General features: G+C 40.3%; 1 protein-coding gene across 21 annotated transcripts in view; it reads right to left on the reverse strand.

The window, feature by feature from the left end:
- Window positions 1-8,867, reverse strand: part of EYA4 (EYA transcriptional coactivator and phosphatase 4) — a 152,825-nt gene extending 143,958 nt beyond the window's left edge. For 3 of the 21 annotated variants that reach the window (XM_068677375.1, XM_068677371.1, XM_068677383.1), the window contains exon 1: window positions 8,667-8,850. The gene's annotated coding sequence lies outside the window, so the exon portion shown is untranslated. Of the gene's footprint in view, window positions 1-7,717; window positions 7,740-7,841; window positions 8,337-8,666 lie in introns of those variants that run through there. The other 18 variants (XM_068677388.1, XM_068677386.1, XM_068677387.1 and 15 more) reach the window with 16 other exon arrangements.
- Window positions 8,868-15,171: the final 6,304 nt, after the last annotated feature.

The raw sequence follows: 15,171 nt of genomic DNA on the forward strand, positions 1-15,171 counted from the left end.
ATCATTTAGAATTTGGGAGAACTTAAAAAGAAGCATATCCTCCAGTAAAAGCAATCAGCAGTTTTACACATCAAATTAACCCAGGGAATCCAATCACTTGTTAAAAAGAAAGCTGTGACAGCATACTACATGTATCTATACATCTTATTTGTTTTTAAAAGTCATGCCACGCTTTCAGTGCTGTATTCATCAGTCACATGCTTCAATAAGTATGCAATGGTAGCTATAGAAGAAGTCCAAACAATATCTAGGCTTCCTCAAAACACCTGGGTGCAGGAAGGAGCAAGTAGCTCGCCCATCACTCCAAGCTGGCAGCATCCCCCCAGTTGCTCCTGCACACACCGTAGGTGTTTTCATACCCAAAGTAAGGACAATCACTACTCATCCAATATTGACAGCAGCACCAAGCCTGTCAAATTAAAATGAAACAATCAGAAAACAGTGAATGAAGAGGAGCAAAACTCTTATGTTTCATCTTTGTACATCACAAAGAAAATGTTAAAAACAATATTAACAGTGCCATGCAGTCTATGTTTTTGACACTGTCTTTTCCCTACTTGGATTTTTACTAGTTGTGGTCAAATTATGATCATTCACTGGAAGACATGCTGTTCAAATGATTCCTATGGTCTTCTCCATTTTTCTAGCTTCCTTTCTAAAGCTAGAAGAGGTCACAGCTCTCCAACAGTAGATGCACCCATATTACCTACACAGATGATGTCACTCCTCTTGTTCCATGCAGTCCTTTGTTTAAACAATTATCATTCCTTTTCTTGGCTATGACACTAATCTGATCATTTGCCATGGCCTGTAGGGTTTGTTTGGTTGGTTGGTTGGTTTTTGTTTTGTTTTGTTTTTCTATTTAAATAAACCACTGATTTATACTGAAGCACAGACTGTTCTGAGTTTACTGAACAAGCCAGAAGACGCTATCAGCACTCTGCTCTCTTTGTTGCTTTCTCTCGATCTTTGTAGTAGCAGTACTGCAGTTATTACAGTCTATTGACAGAAGTACAACATATTTTGCAAGAAATTCTCTCTTAGGTCAGTAAATGATCTAATAAAAGATACTACTTCACAAAATCTTACTAGTTTTTCTATAACCTGTAAAACAGTAGTTAGTTTTGATTTGATGACTAACCCCTGAAAGGCTCTGTGTAATAGTGCCCTCCTTTAAGATTAATTAGCAAGTAAGTATTTTTGAACTGTATATTTAATTTCCTTTTTAATCCATTTCATTTATGTTGAGTTGGTTTTATATCCTTCAGGTTTATTAAGCAAAACTTCATGTCAAGTCAAAAACCCTACAGAACTGTATTACATCACTACTCTTATCTCTAGAACTTGTACTCACATCAAAAATAATATTGCTAGTTTGGCATGATCAAGTTTTCATAAGCCTGTGATGCAGTATACTATGCACATTTCAGTGTTATATGTGAACAACTTACAAAAGGCATTTGGAACGTGATAGCATGTAAGTTAATACTTTGTGACAGAGGAGACTAATAAAAATCATTGCCATAAATTAAGCACTTGTCTACAGTGACAGCTAAGTAATGGCCGTATTTTAGAAATTATTCAACCTCTATCCACAGGAATAGTGGTAAAAGAACACAACCAGCTGTGAATGCTATAGGCTTTGGAGATGATGTTTTCCTGTTAGTACATTTACACTCTGCCTCTCCCTCGTGAGTGCAGCTTTTGGGCACTCCAGGTCTAGACCTGGAAAGTTTATGTATTCTGGTATCACATCTGATTTCCTGCATTCCTCTGAGAACATCACAGCCGTCCCCTTCAAAGATACCTTAACTTTCTCCATTGTTTTAACCTGCATGTATATCAAATTATTTGCTGTAACTTTAGTTTTAGCTAAAGAGCACATTTACGATAACTTTTGGTTAAGTATCAAGGGATTGCTTTTATAGACAATGTTTTCATTCTGAAAAATTCCACCTATTCCACAGACTTGACCCCGCACTTCAGTTAATAGAGGTGGCAGATTAGGTAACCAAGGCTGTGGTTCCACAAGTATTTCTGCAGCACCAGTGCCAGTTTCAGCAGTGTGGGTGCTGCCACTCATTCCGACCTTTGCATCGTGCCAGCACAGCTGTTTCTGAACCACGGTGAGGAACGGATCCAGCTTAAATGAGTAGCCTGCAGAGGAGGGGTAAGAGCTGCTTAAGAAGCACTGCCACCAAATAAGAAGCCACAGCTTCACTCTTCTGTGCTCTGCCAAATGGATAGACATAGAAACTTCAGGTACAGTCAGCCACGCACATGAACTAGTTACAGTTTACTGGTATCACTGCTTGTACCAACCAAGACCCCTAGTGAACTGGCACCATGAAAACAGAGGAAAAAGATGCTCCTCTTCCTACAGACCCTACAGTCTATCTGCTGGAGATTTAGCCCTGATTTGACAGCATCTTTTTAACTACAGTTGAAATCATGGACTCCCTGAATGTAGATCTAAGACTGTAAGAAGCAGGGTAGTTTCACAACTGTCAAGGATTAAGCTCCTTCTGTTTCATTTGTGTCTTAAACCAAAAATCTGCTGACTACTCAGCTAGTCCTTGGAGAAATTAGAGTATATTTTAACCATAGAATTGGAAAACAAGCCAAATCATATCTAAATAGCTACCAGAAATGTTTAGGAAATACACAGCTGTCCATTTAAGGTGAAATATACTATTCTTATTGCAGTCAACTACCAGCAATACTGCTGCACGGCAAGCTCAGCATGCTTTGAAAAAAAAAATGCTTCTCAGAAGGTGCAATAACCAAATTAACATGAGCATTACTACAGCTCCTTCTACCACAACAGATTAGGGTTGTGGGGTGAGAAGACATGTGGGATGGCTCAGTGGAAAGGCATTTGAATCTTTCCACTCTGGAAACCTACCACAGTTCCAAATCTTGCCTCAGGGTAACCTGAAAATTTTATTTTGGAGACCCTTTCCCAGAATACCATTACTCAGTTTGTAAAACCTCTGTGCTGTTCAGCCCCGTTAGTTTCCAGCTCCTTAGCTCTCTGTGTTAAGAAGACCAGAACAGGAACATTAGGCTGAGTCTGAGCTGCACTGCTAGAACTTGGCAAGGGAAATGTGCATAATCTGTCTGAGCTATGCCTGTTTTTGTGAAACCATGTCTGTGCTGGGACACTCAGGAGAGTTGGAAGAAAGACCTCACATATAGTGTGACGTCAGTATGCATAAGCTGAAGCATACTGAGTCTTGTTTAGTTGCTCTCATGTGGGAGCATGGTGACCTTCATTTTCTGCAGTTCTCTGGGAATATACTGCAGTAAATAAAAAGGAACATCCAGGTGGGATTTAACATGTTAAACTGACTTCACACCTTTCGTTGAATAGACTTAGCATTCATGAAATGTCCCTGAGTAAATGCAATCCGGCTGTTCACTTCCACGAGCAACAAAGTTGCCTAAAAGGAATTAAAAGAATGTAGTCAATTGACAACATTTCTAACAGAATCGCTTTCAGGAATACAATTAATGTAAAAGATACTTCTATGGTCATTTAGAAAGTGCCATTAAAAATAAATAAATAAATAAAAGATACATCCTAACACAGGAGTATGAAAATGCTTGGGGGGGGGGGGGGGGGGGGCAAGGAGGAATAAAAACATAAAAACAAAATGCGGATGTATGATTTTGACTTTTTTACCTAACCCTCCTCTATTTTTCTCTAAGCATTGCTGGATTACTCTGCGCATGTGATCTCACACATACAAAGTATACTACAATACCCCAAAAAATAACAGACTGCTCTAAGAATAGAGGACTAGATACTCATCTGGCATAATGTGAGACCGCTCCAGTAATTTCAACATTCCTACTCCAATTTACAACAGCAAAGGATCTGGCACAAAACATCAAGCTAAGTTTCCAATTACCTCATGTACCAGCATTGATTTCAATAGTTACATACACATAGTCATAGAGAAGAATTATTTGGAAAGTTGCAAACTCAGCTCTGTATTTCTTTTACTTTTGTGGGTTAAATCAGACCCTTCATGGTATTTTAATGTAGGTTTTTGTGGTTTAATTACATATGTGTCAAGAGCAGAATACTTGCTGTGTCTACCCAGCCTTTAAAAAAGGCAGTAGTAATTCTTTATGCTGCCGACAATGTCAACTTACACTGAGTCACGTCGCAATAGTAGTAAATTTTAATGTTACCAAAAGACGTAGTATATATTAACTTAAATGAGTAAGTAAAAGTTATCACCTATATGAGAGTTAGCCTTCTATAAGTGAATAATTTGCATAAGGGAGGTCTTTTTGCAGTTTGCTGCTTCAAATCAGTCAAATTGTATAGTCCAGGAGGCAACCCCAGCACAGAGACACAGTATTCAGTCAGCCCAGACAGACTCTATTCTTCAGAGACAGCACTTAAATTACATACAATTAAACAACCCTACACATGTTATTCATTGTGCTGTATTTCTGTGGACAGCTGCTTAAGGAAAAATTGCCAATTATTCATTTTATTCTAGGAAAGAGACACAGACCCTCACAAGAATTTAGACACAGAAAACCTCCAAAATCTGGCTTTTAAAAATTCATTTTAGTAACAGTCTGTATCAGTATTTAGTCCAGTACCTGAGCCTAATAGCTTCAGACAAAATATATACTAGTCTCACTGGGATATGAATCTCTGAAAGTTCTGAAGATAATCATTTCTCATGATAAACTTTGGTTATGATGAAGAAATTTAAAACAAATAGAAAATAAAATGCTTAAACATTAATTTTCCTGAGGCAGCCATTAGCATTTGATATTTTGCTCAAAAATCTGACAGCTAGCATATAGACAGCCCTGTGAGTGAGACTGCCCAGTAATGCATTTTGATAAAGGGTAATCAATCATCAAAGCAATTTTACTTTTTACTATTAAAGCAAAAGGTGGGCCACCTACTCGTCACATTTCTTGGGCTTAGAGATGCTAAGAAGAAACCACTTTAAAATATTTTTCACCAGGGTCCCATAATACAGGCATCCCAAAAGGAATCCTTCTGGCAATATTACAATCTACAATGTGGACTAAAATGTAAGTTTTATTGCCTTTTCAAATAAATTTTATTCTTTACTTGACAGATAAGCACTCTTCATATCAGTTCTTTTGCACTGCAAAGTGCATCCAAGTTCCTTTAAGCACTTCTGATTTAATGACAGATTAAGTAACAGTGCAACACAGAAGTGTGGACTTGGCCAAAAAAAAAAATGTTTCATAAAAGTCTGATTTCTGTAGAGTAACATCTTAAATGTCACCTAATATATGTAAGTAGAACAGAAAGTTTTCAATGTATACTGTAGCGCATGGATAGGTCAAACATCTACTAACTTATATGCAAGTAAAGAGAAGATATTTTTAATAAACATTTTTATTTAATTTCAAAAAGAGTAGCAGCTTATGCCTTCAGCAGAACCCTGCCCTGAAATCTCAGGGGTGATTAAAGGGCCATGCCAAAGCTGAATGGTTTCAAATATCAAACTATACTATTATGTCAGGGCCAGCAAGATCAATTAGCGCTTTTCAATGACAGAAAGGTTAAGCTGAACACACATTTACACAATATTTAAATATATATATATATATAAAAAGAAAATATCACATATTGACTTAATGCTACATATTAGAAGTTTACTTGTAAACCTCTTAATTGATGGACAAGTATCAAAACTTTTCTTCCACTTGCACAACATAAACACTGCTTTTCTCAAGCAAAATGGCAGGAAGATTATGGATACGTCAAGACAGTAGAAATAACATTGGACCCTCAAGTACAAAGTAAGACCTAAGGCAGACAAGTGTTTCTGCTACCAGACCTGGTTTAGTGCTGAAATTTCATAAAGCTTTAAAAAACACTTGATAAACTCAACAGATGTCTCTCAGTCTGACACCCTTGTGTTTGCATTCTTCTCGCAAATCCTGACAATACTAAAAATGAATGAGAATGAATAAGTAAACTACTCACAAGTAAACCACGTTCAACTGAAAGATATATAGAAAACCGCTATTAAAACAAAATAAACAAGAAAAAAAAATACAAATACTTATCTGTAAATTAATTCATCTTAAATCTAGAAAACAAGCATGTGTACGGCTTCTGCAATTAAAAGCCATATGAGAACACTCATAACAGGAAGCAAAGGAACTTACATTTCAGCTCCTGATATCATAAGGATACTCACTGGAAGCACAGGTATGTTAGAAGTTAATTTGATACCTGTTAATATAAGTGTTGCCACAGTAAACATAGCTTGAACAAAGTAGCATACTATGATATCAAATAAAGTCAGTATAAAATTACAAGAAAAGTGTAGGAGATGAAGAAAACTTAAGAAAAATGCACACTGTTGAAAACAGTGATTTAGATTGAAATTGTATTATTTTGAGTAAAAGCAAAGCAAGATTACTTTTGTTCAATGATAGATTTGAAAATGTCTCTTTTTAAAGCCCACTTTATTTATTTCTTCAAGGAGTGATTTGAAATATTTACTACCAGACAGTACCTAATTTTAGGTTTTAAGTGCTTTAACAGCTCTATGAAATATGATCAGCAGCTGCAATATAGAAGTATGCTGAATAAACTCTCCTTATAAAAAGGGAGACCTGTTTTACCCCGAGTTCATAAAATCCTTACCTTCAAGAAAGAAAAAGATAACACATAAAAACTTCACAGTTACGTCCTACAGCATTTGACAGAAACTCCAGGAATTTCTTTCTTCTTTATGAATTAACTTTCATATTTAATAGAGGAAAAAATAGTTTAAATTTTAACACTTGAAGATTGTATTGAACATTGTGCAACTCCGCCAGGTCATTTCCCATACCAAGTTCCAGTGCTTAACATTGATTAATTCTAGGACTAAAAAGTAGAACGCAATATATGAAAGTCACATAAAGTTTAAACAGTAGCTCTGAAAGCTTGCATCAGAGGCTAAAAATATGCAACAGGACACTATCTATAGCTGGATTTCTAGATGCCTTGTTTGAAACATTTTAACTGGAAACTGCCATTATCTGGGAACTGACCAGTTTTGTAGTCATTAATTTCCTTGTTTAGAATTTATCAGTTGCATTAGCATTATCCATGAAGCAGAATAAATTTCTACTGCAAAGCGTTGCGAAGCCAGTAATACGTACAAATCCTGCAAGAATAACCTTCAACTAAACTTACTACCAGTATAGCCATATATACATAACTATTTATAGGTGCATACGCATTATCTGAACAAAGGTACCTAAAAGGTTAGTCAACATATTCCTCTTTTAGTTTTATTAAACTTGATTGAAGAGCATTTGGTAACACAAATACCAAAAATTTCAAAAGAAAACAGGAAGAACCGTTTAAGAGTAGCCCAGCTAATGTTAGATGTCAAAGCAGACAGGAAGAAGAGAGAGAAACGTCAATCTGTATTTCCACTTACTTACAATCTGATACGTAGTGTAGGTGTGCAAACATTTGTAACTCGGCAGCATTTTTGAGAAATGCTTGCAGGAAAAAGGCAAACCCACGGTAAGTTTAGGAAACTGCTTTTTGAGCGTTAAGGAAATGAAACAATGAAAGAACCCCAGCTTTAATACAAGAGGTACACTCTTCAAAAAGTAAACAAATAAATACTGAGGTCAGACCAAAAAAAAAAAAAAAATTATTTACTCCATGGTGAGAGAAGATGCTTGCTTTGCATACCTCACTGTAGCTCTAAACCGCTGGTTAGTTTACCTCGGATACAGTTTCTAGTCTTAGCAATTCTTTTCTGGTGTCCCACGCCCGCAAATAAAACCTCGGAAAACTGAAAACACTGGGTTCTTACTGTTCTAGCACGATTTCGTGCTCAGATCCGAGCCAGCCGAGGCGCTCCCCGGGGTTGGACAAGCGTGCATCCCGGGAGCGTTGCGAGCAGCGGGCACTTCACATCGCCACTTGCTGGGTCCCGGCGGCCCCCCGAGCGCCCCGCTCCAAGTCCTGCCCGCGGGATAGCGGCAGGGCAGCGGCGCGCCTCCCTGGCACTGAGCAGCGCTCGCACAAACGCGGCTGAAACTTTAGATGCCGGTGACCGCTGGGCGCGGGGTCCCGCTGGCCTTGCCGGGGCTGCTCCCCTCGGCCGCGGTGACAGCCCGGGGAGGCAGCTCAGCGGCCGGCAGCCCTCGGGGTTTGGGCACGGAGAACGATGCCGGTGGCTCCCCTCGGGCACCCCCCGTGCCTGCTGCCGGCGAGTTCAGCGCCGGGCGCTGCCGACGAGCGCGCACCGCCCTCCCCCCCGGTAGGGGCCGGCTGCCCTCCGCCGCCCCCCGTGCCCCGCTCCGGGAGCGGTACGGTGGCAGGCGGTGGAAGGGGGACCAGGGCAGAGCGGCAGGGTCTGGCAGCCGCGGAGAGGCCGGCCGGGTGGGGAGGAAGGCAGCCGGCTCGCACCGGAGGGCGGATTTCTGCAGCTTGGCTCGCCCGGTGCCCGGGGCTACAGCCCGAGCCGGCTCCGCAGCCCCTTCCCACGGCGCTTGTTTCACGGCAACGTTTTGTTTTGTCGGAAAACAATGGTAAATGAGCCCTAAACGCAAGCACACGCTCACACCCGGACACGGGCACATGCGACAGCGAAGCGGCTCCCGGCACCTCTGAGGGGCGGGAGGGAGACACTCACCTTCTCGTAGCCGCCGGGATATGCTGCTACCTTTATTTTATGGCCGCTCCTTATTTATTTATTCTCGTCCCTTCTCTGAGCCGAGGTTCCCCTTTTGCACTGTTCCTGTGGCAAAACCAGGACATCCCCCCTACAAGTCCCCCCCCCCCCCCCCTCCACACACAAATAAAGCGCAACTCGGAGCAAAACGGGAGGGGAGACTCGGGGCGGGAGGCGGGGGGGGGGGGGGAGGTAGAGACGGAGGAGGAGGCTGGTGCGGGAGAAGCCAAACACTCTTCGCACTTCAGCGAGCGCAACCAGTTGCCTCTCACGCAACAGGCACGTAATGAAAGTTTCCCTGGCAAGGGACGGGACCTTGCTAAGGAAAGGTAACCCCCTCCCTGCCGAAAAGCCCGGTCCCGAAAGTGGGGAGGTGCGGGGTGAGGAGCGCAGCCCCGGGCGCTGCCGTGCACTTGTGCCGGGAGGCGCCGGTCCGGCTGCCCCGCTGCTGCCGCCCGCCCCGGCACGGCACGGCACGGCTCGGCACGGCAAGGCACTGCAGAGCTCGTGGGCTTCCCCGTCCTGCCGTGCTCTGACCCCGCACCTTCACTGTGCCCGTGGAGCAGTGGTGGGAGCGGAGGAAGGAAAGGGAGCTGAAGGGCCTGGGGCACTGACCCACTTGAGTACGGGTACCAAAGCCAGCAGTTCACTTCTCCCACCTGTCCCCTCTTGTTTGTTCTACAAGGAACCACCGCAGTAAAGTAGTTCTGGCTTCTTGGGAAGGTCGGTTCTCTGTGAAGGCTGACTGAACACCACAGAATACCCTTCCACGGGATATGTTTGTCTCCCTCCTCCTAAACTCATCGGTGTGGATGGAGGCAAAGTCCCTTCCTGCGGGGAAACTGAAGGCTCTTTTCTGCTGGAAGTTCAACAGTTGTGTTTGATCTCTTTGCTACCTGGTGTGGGTAAGGGGAGGAAAATCCCTGCAAGTCACTTTTCACACTTTTACCATCAGCCGTGTATTTCCTCTTGAGTTTCACTGGGTGAATTGGCTGGCTATTGTTCAACCAGTTGCATCACCCTCTTTCTATCAAGTAATTTTGCTCTTCAAAGGGATGAAGTCAAAAAGTCAGACGATGAATCAGAAGTTAGGCCCTATAGCTGGAGAGAATGACAGCAACATTCAGAGAAATGCCATGATCTTCAGAAGGAGCACGTCAGGTTTTGAGCTCAGTGATTCACATGAAATGGGGGGAAATTGCATACTCCTGAAGACTCTTTCCTACCTGCCTTCCATTTGCTCAGTCTTGCATTCAGTGATACTATTCAAAGCATAACTTTACTGAAGCTGTCTTCCTTTGAATTTTATGATTTGCATCCAGTGAATTGTACTGACAATGGTCATCTTTCTCTTAAATAATTTCAGACTTCAGATGACTAAAACTTCATGAAAACAAGTCTATAAAAACGTTGTATTTGCTGTCTTGGGAGAGTCGCCACTCAGAAAGAGAACAGACTTGGAAAAATCTTTGACCTACACAAATACAGCTAGAAAAACATTTAAACTCAAAAAGCCCCCAAAAGCCAGCCTTCAAATTGACATAGTCTAGGACAAGCCAGAAAAAAAATGAAGTGAATTTTGAAACTGGAAGTTTAGAGAGCAACTGGCAGGGGGAAGAACTCAGATTTGCAGAAAATAATTGCAATCGACAGCCCTGCTACAGAGTACCAGTTGTGACTCACACCAGCACCCATCTTGCTAACAGACTCCTTCTGTAGGAAAACGTGCTAACAGCCCGTTCCTTTTGAGAGGACTTTTGTGAATGGCAGCGCTCTAATATGAGGCACTTGAACACGATAATGAAGGTTTTCTGAAGTCTGGTTTCCTTCCACTTTACTTCAATGAAGCAAATTCCTTCTATAGAGAACTGTCACCAAGTAGCCTGGCTTGTTTTAATGTTTTAATAGACATACCACTTTAAAGCAAACTTTTAACCATCTGTTGCACCCCCTCTTAAAATGTAAGATGCAGGTGACTTAACAAGATTATGCATGATTTTTGTTGATGTAACCAGTTTCAGATTGAGGAGGGGTGGGAAAATTGTACTGCTGTTACCTGGCACAAGGCAAATCTCCCATTAAAGGGCCCAGACTTGCTGTCATTGAACATCACTGCTCTTTTGCTATTGATTTTGCTGAGAGCAGGCAGGGTCCCATACAAAATTAATGGGCCTTTGTCCTGGGACAGGTGCGCTGAAGGAAGTCCTGCAGAAACTGTTCTCATAAATGAACACTAATTTTTGGCAGTTGTTTATTGTAAATATGACTTTTCTGGGTAGTAATTAGATGATGATTTTGGTTACATTGGTGTCATTGGGCTGAAGAAAGTTCCAGTGCTTAATGGAAGTGATCTCAGTAGGCTCCAAGTCCAAAATCTAGTGCAGTGCATTGGGTCTTATAAATGACTCTGTGTGACCATATAGAGCCCTGCGTGGAGAAGGTCATGCTAGAAATAGTCTTAACAGAACCCAAGGAAGGGCTGTAGGATCCACTTTTACACAAGAATAGAAGAACAATACCTTATCCATTTAAAGCTACAGGGGAATGTAAGTAGGCAGGATGTAATTATCTAGACTGGTATTTGGCCAGACACTCCTACACTTTCAAAAAGTACCATAGGGTGTTTAATGACTGCAAGTGTTCGATATCCTTGGTTTTACTTCTTATATAAAGACAGCATTTGTGATCATATATGATTCATGCTTGTTCAATACTGAGTCAGCAGAAGAATTTTGCCCTGCACAAATGCCATTTCATACAGTAACTTGGAATTTCCTTGCAGGTCTTCCATGCAAGTACCATAGGCCCAACCCTCCTTAACTTGTGAAAGCTATTGAGATTACGGCCATAAATAGTATGGTTCCAGATAATCATGTTTGCACATGTTATTAAAAACAGTAAGGTTTAGAATCTTTATAAATCATTTTGGAACAAAACCAATATGCTTTTAGATTGCATCTCACTAATCGTTTTGTTGTTGTTTAGTTGGTTTTCTTTTTTTTCTTTTTAAGGGGTTGTACTTAGACACTCTAAGATAATCAAGTGACCGACTGCTACTATTTTGGCAACATATCATTATGGTGATTTGTTGAAGTGCCTACCATATGTTGCATCTAGCTTATGTACCTGTTGTGAATTTTATTTTACAAAAGCATGGTTTTTGAAATATGGCTGCTTATTTTCAGGATCAAGAATGAAATCCACAAGTGTGTTAATTAGGCTAAGTTTGTGGATCTGTATACTTAAGGTTATTATTGGTGCTTCGTGGCTTTATAGACATAAAAAGAAAGAATGAATGGGGGTTCTTTTGCTATGGTTATCAGATTTCAGGTTTAAAAAGAAAGTGACCCACCCTTTTCAGTAATTTGACATCCAGGGTTCAGCTGTGGGTTCAAAAGCAGGTTACAACTGGCTAGTCATTGTGAGCTTGAAGTGCCAACTGTGCCTTTAAGTATGTTATATAACCTATTTTTCAGTTTCATTTTTCAAGTATGCCATCATTTAAGTGTTATTTAGATTTCCGTATTTATTTATTTATTTTTTTAATCCAAACAAACCTGACCTCAATCACAAGGTTTCATGTCTCCAAATAGCTGAGCTTTTCTAATATTTTATTTTGAGTGCCTACATTCAATACTTCATCACATAGATATGTGCTGTGGATGGTGCCAAACACAGTGCCGGGGTGTCCTCAATTATCTTCAGTGCTTACCAGGAGAGGGCTCTGCTCTGCATCTCATACACAGACAAAAGTCTTACTGAAATTACTGGAAGTTTTGTCTTTAAAGCTTGCCTGAAATAAAGCTGGCGAGGTGCATAGGAAAACCTGTATTTTTCAGTTGGCTGTGCAGGCAGAATGAGGTGTGCCTAATAATTTTAAGTTGTATTCTGCAATTATACCAGGATCTTTCTTTCCCTCCTAGGAAAGAAAGAGACCTACTCTCTCCTTGCAGCAAGACACTATTCCTTCACACTTCCTGGAAGTTTCATGGATGCAGCTTACCCAGAAAAGTTTCTGGGTCATCTATTTTTATGATGAACCATACCTTCCTTGTCACCACGGGACACAAAAGCTATGCCTGCATTAATCAAGGCTAGCACACAGATCTGGTAGCTTGGTTATTGACGTGCTTTTTGCTCTCACCAGTCAGCATTCTAAAAAATGCCCTGGTGAAGTTCAGGGTGCAGCACAGGCCAAAGACCAGTCCCGGTGCTTTGTTTGATGCAACCATCCTGTGTTGGAGAATAAGAGGGTTTTAATACAATTTTAATAATGATTAGAGTTTTAGCCTTACAGAAACACTGTTGTGGCAGATGGCCTCAGGGCACATTAACAATCCCCAGACTGTTTACATGTGCAGGTGTAGCCCAAAAGTCACTCTTAGACCTGCTCCAGAGACAGACAGCATTGTGTCATGTTGTTGGGGAGGTGGGAGAGCTGTCAGGGCTCTCCCACCTGACATTTACAACAGAATAACTTTGATATGGCCACCTCACTATTTCTGTAAATCTATTTAAGACACTGTCAAATTCTGCCTGACATAAAACCTAGCATTTTGAAAATAGTTACATATATAGGTAATATAAACCAAAGACATGATATAATTATGTTACTGTTGCTAACCAGAAATGATCTATATAAGTGAGCACTGGTGTTTATTACTCAGTTATCAGTCATGTTTTGGTTTCTAGTGAAACCAATGGCAAAACATTCATCAGTTTCATTGTCAGTAAGATTGAGTTGGTTATGCAATAAACTCAAATATAAATTCATGCCAAGAATTTTTTTTAATACACTGTAACATCATATTGTTGCTGTATTGCATTATAATGTAATAACATATATCCAGTAAGGCATAATTGGCCATGAGCTTTTTCACATCTTTGATAGAAATAAAAATGTCATTGCAAAGTGATGCTACAAATGACATTATATATTACTGTTACACTAAAAATAACCTTGTTTCTTCCAGAAACCTGATTGAATTAAATTCCCCTAGTAGTATAAGATTAAATGAAACTCAGGCAATTTCACTCATTTATTTGCAGGTGGTGTGCAATAGAGGAAGGAAACACAGAAAAACTATAAAATGAAAAGCAGAGATTCCAAAAAATGATGTCAAAGAGTGTTTTTGGAAGAAACTGTTTTATTTCAAAGTACAAGTTCCTTTCTCCTGTTAAAGTGTTATATTTAAAGTCTTGAAACATTTCTGAAATTGTAAGATACAGTTCCAAAAATTTATATCAATTTAGGCTGCTATTTTATTTTTAGCACTTAGAGTATGGTAACAGGCAGAAAGCAGTGAACAGCATTCAGGGATGCCTGTCATTCTTTTTCAGAAAGTATTACAATGTTGTTTTTCATTGGGATATTCCTGACCAGACTTTTCAGATGTTAGTTTTTCTGAGGATTTAATCCTGAATCTCAGAGATATACATGAGAAATAAACTGTTTAGGTTATTTTAAGGACATTTAAATAACAGTCCTAAGTGTCTGTTTTTCACATGTCTGTGAGCTAATCTTGAGGGCAAGCTCAAGATTAGTTAAGTCATTCTTTATGTACTGAAATCTTAGGACATCCAGCAAAACATAAATTTGTTCCTTTCTGACTGTGAGGTGATAAACATATTCTGTAGTTATTATATTTACATTTGGTTACTTACAGACATTTATTTGTAATGTGTATATTCTGCTTGAGGGTTTATTGTATTCTGTGAACACACAGGCAGACACAGAGATCTTACAAGCTAGCCCCACCTAAACAAATTACTGATATAATTCTCTGTGGCACAGTCATCCATCTGCTGAAATCAAACTTTTCACTTGGAAGGAAGCACTTCAGCTTTAACATTAATCAGATTGATGAGTATCTGGTGCTTCAGAGTAGACGTTAGTACTGTAAGTGCACAGGGTTACATAGGTGATGGAACTGAGACATGCAATAGAAAAGCAACCTCTTGAAGTATTCTCTAAAACCACAAGCTGCTAATTAGAAGGTGCCAGTGTGAAACTAGGCCACATGGCTTTGTTTCAGATAACTGAAAAATGTTGATAAATCAAGAGCTATGAAAGTTGCCTGAGCAGCCATCAGCTGATCTGATTCTGTATCAGACAAGTAAAGCTTAAGTTGGTTCTCAGTTCCATTTTCTGGGAAGAAGAGCCCAAGTCAGACAGATTTCTCTGTGTGAAGCATTGAGTATTGATGCAACAATACATGTGCATTTTTTTCTTTGTTTACACATTAGTTTACAATTGGGCTACAGGAATTCCAGGACAAGAAAATAACATTTTGAGCAATGGTCTCCAAAGCAGGCCCAAGTAGGTTGTAACAGGAGGCAGAGAGTGCCATCAAGGAAAATGTGCTCTCCTAAACCTTTATCTTTTTGATACCTCTCCCATTCTATTCTTCTTTTCCTAATAACATTTTTTTTTTTTTCAGGAATTGAAATGAAATGGCATCGGTTC

Source organism: Anas acuta, chromosome 3 (genome assembly GCF_963932015.1).
Source record: "Anas acuta chromosome 3, bAnaAcu1.1, whole genome shotgun sequence".
NCBI lineage: Eukaryota > Metazoa > Chordata > Aves > Anseriformes > Anatidae > Anas > Anas acuta.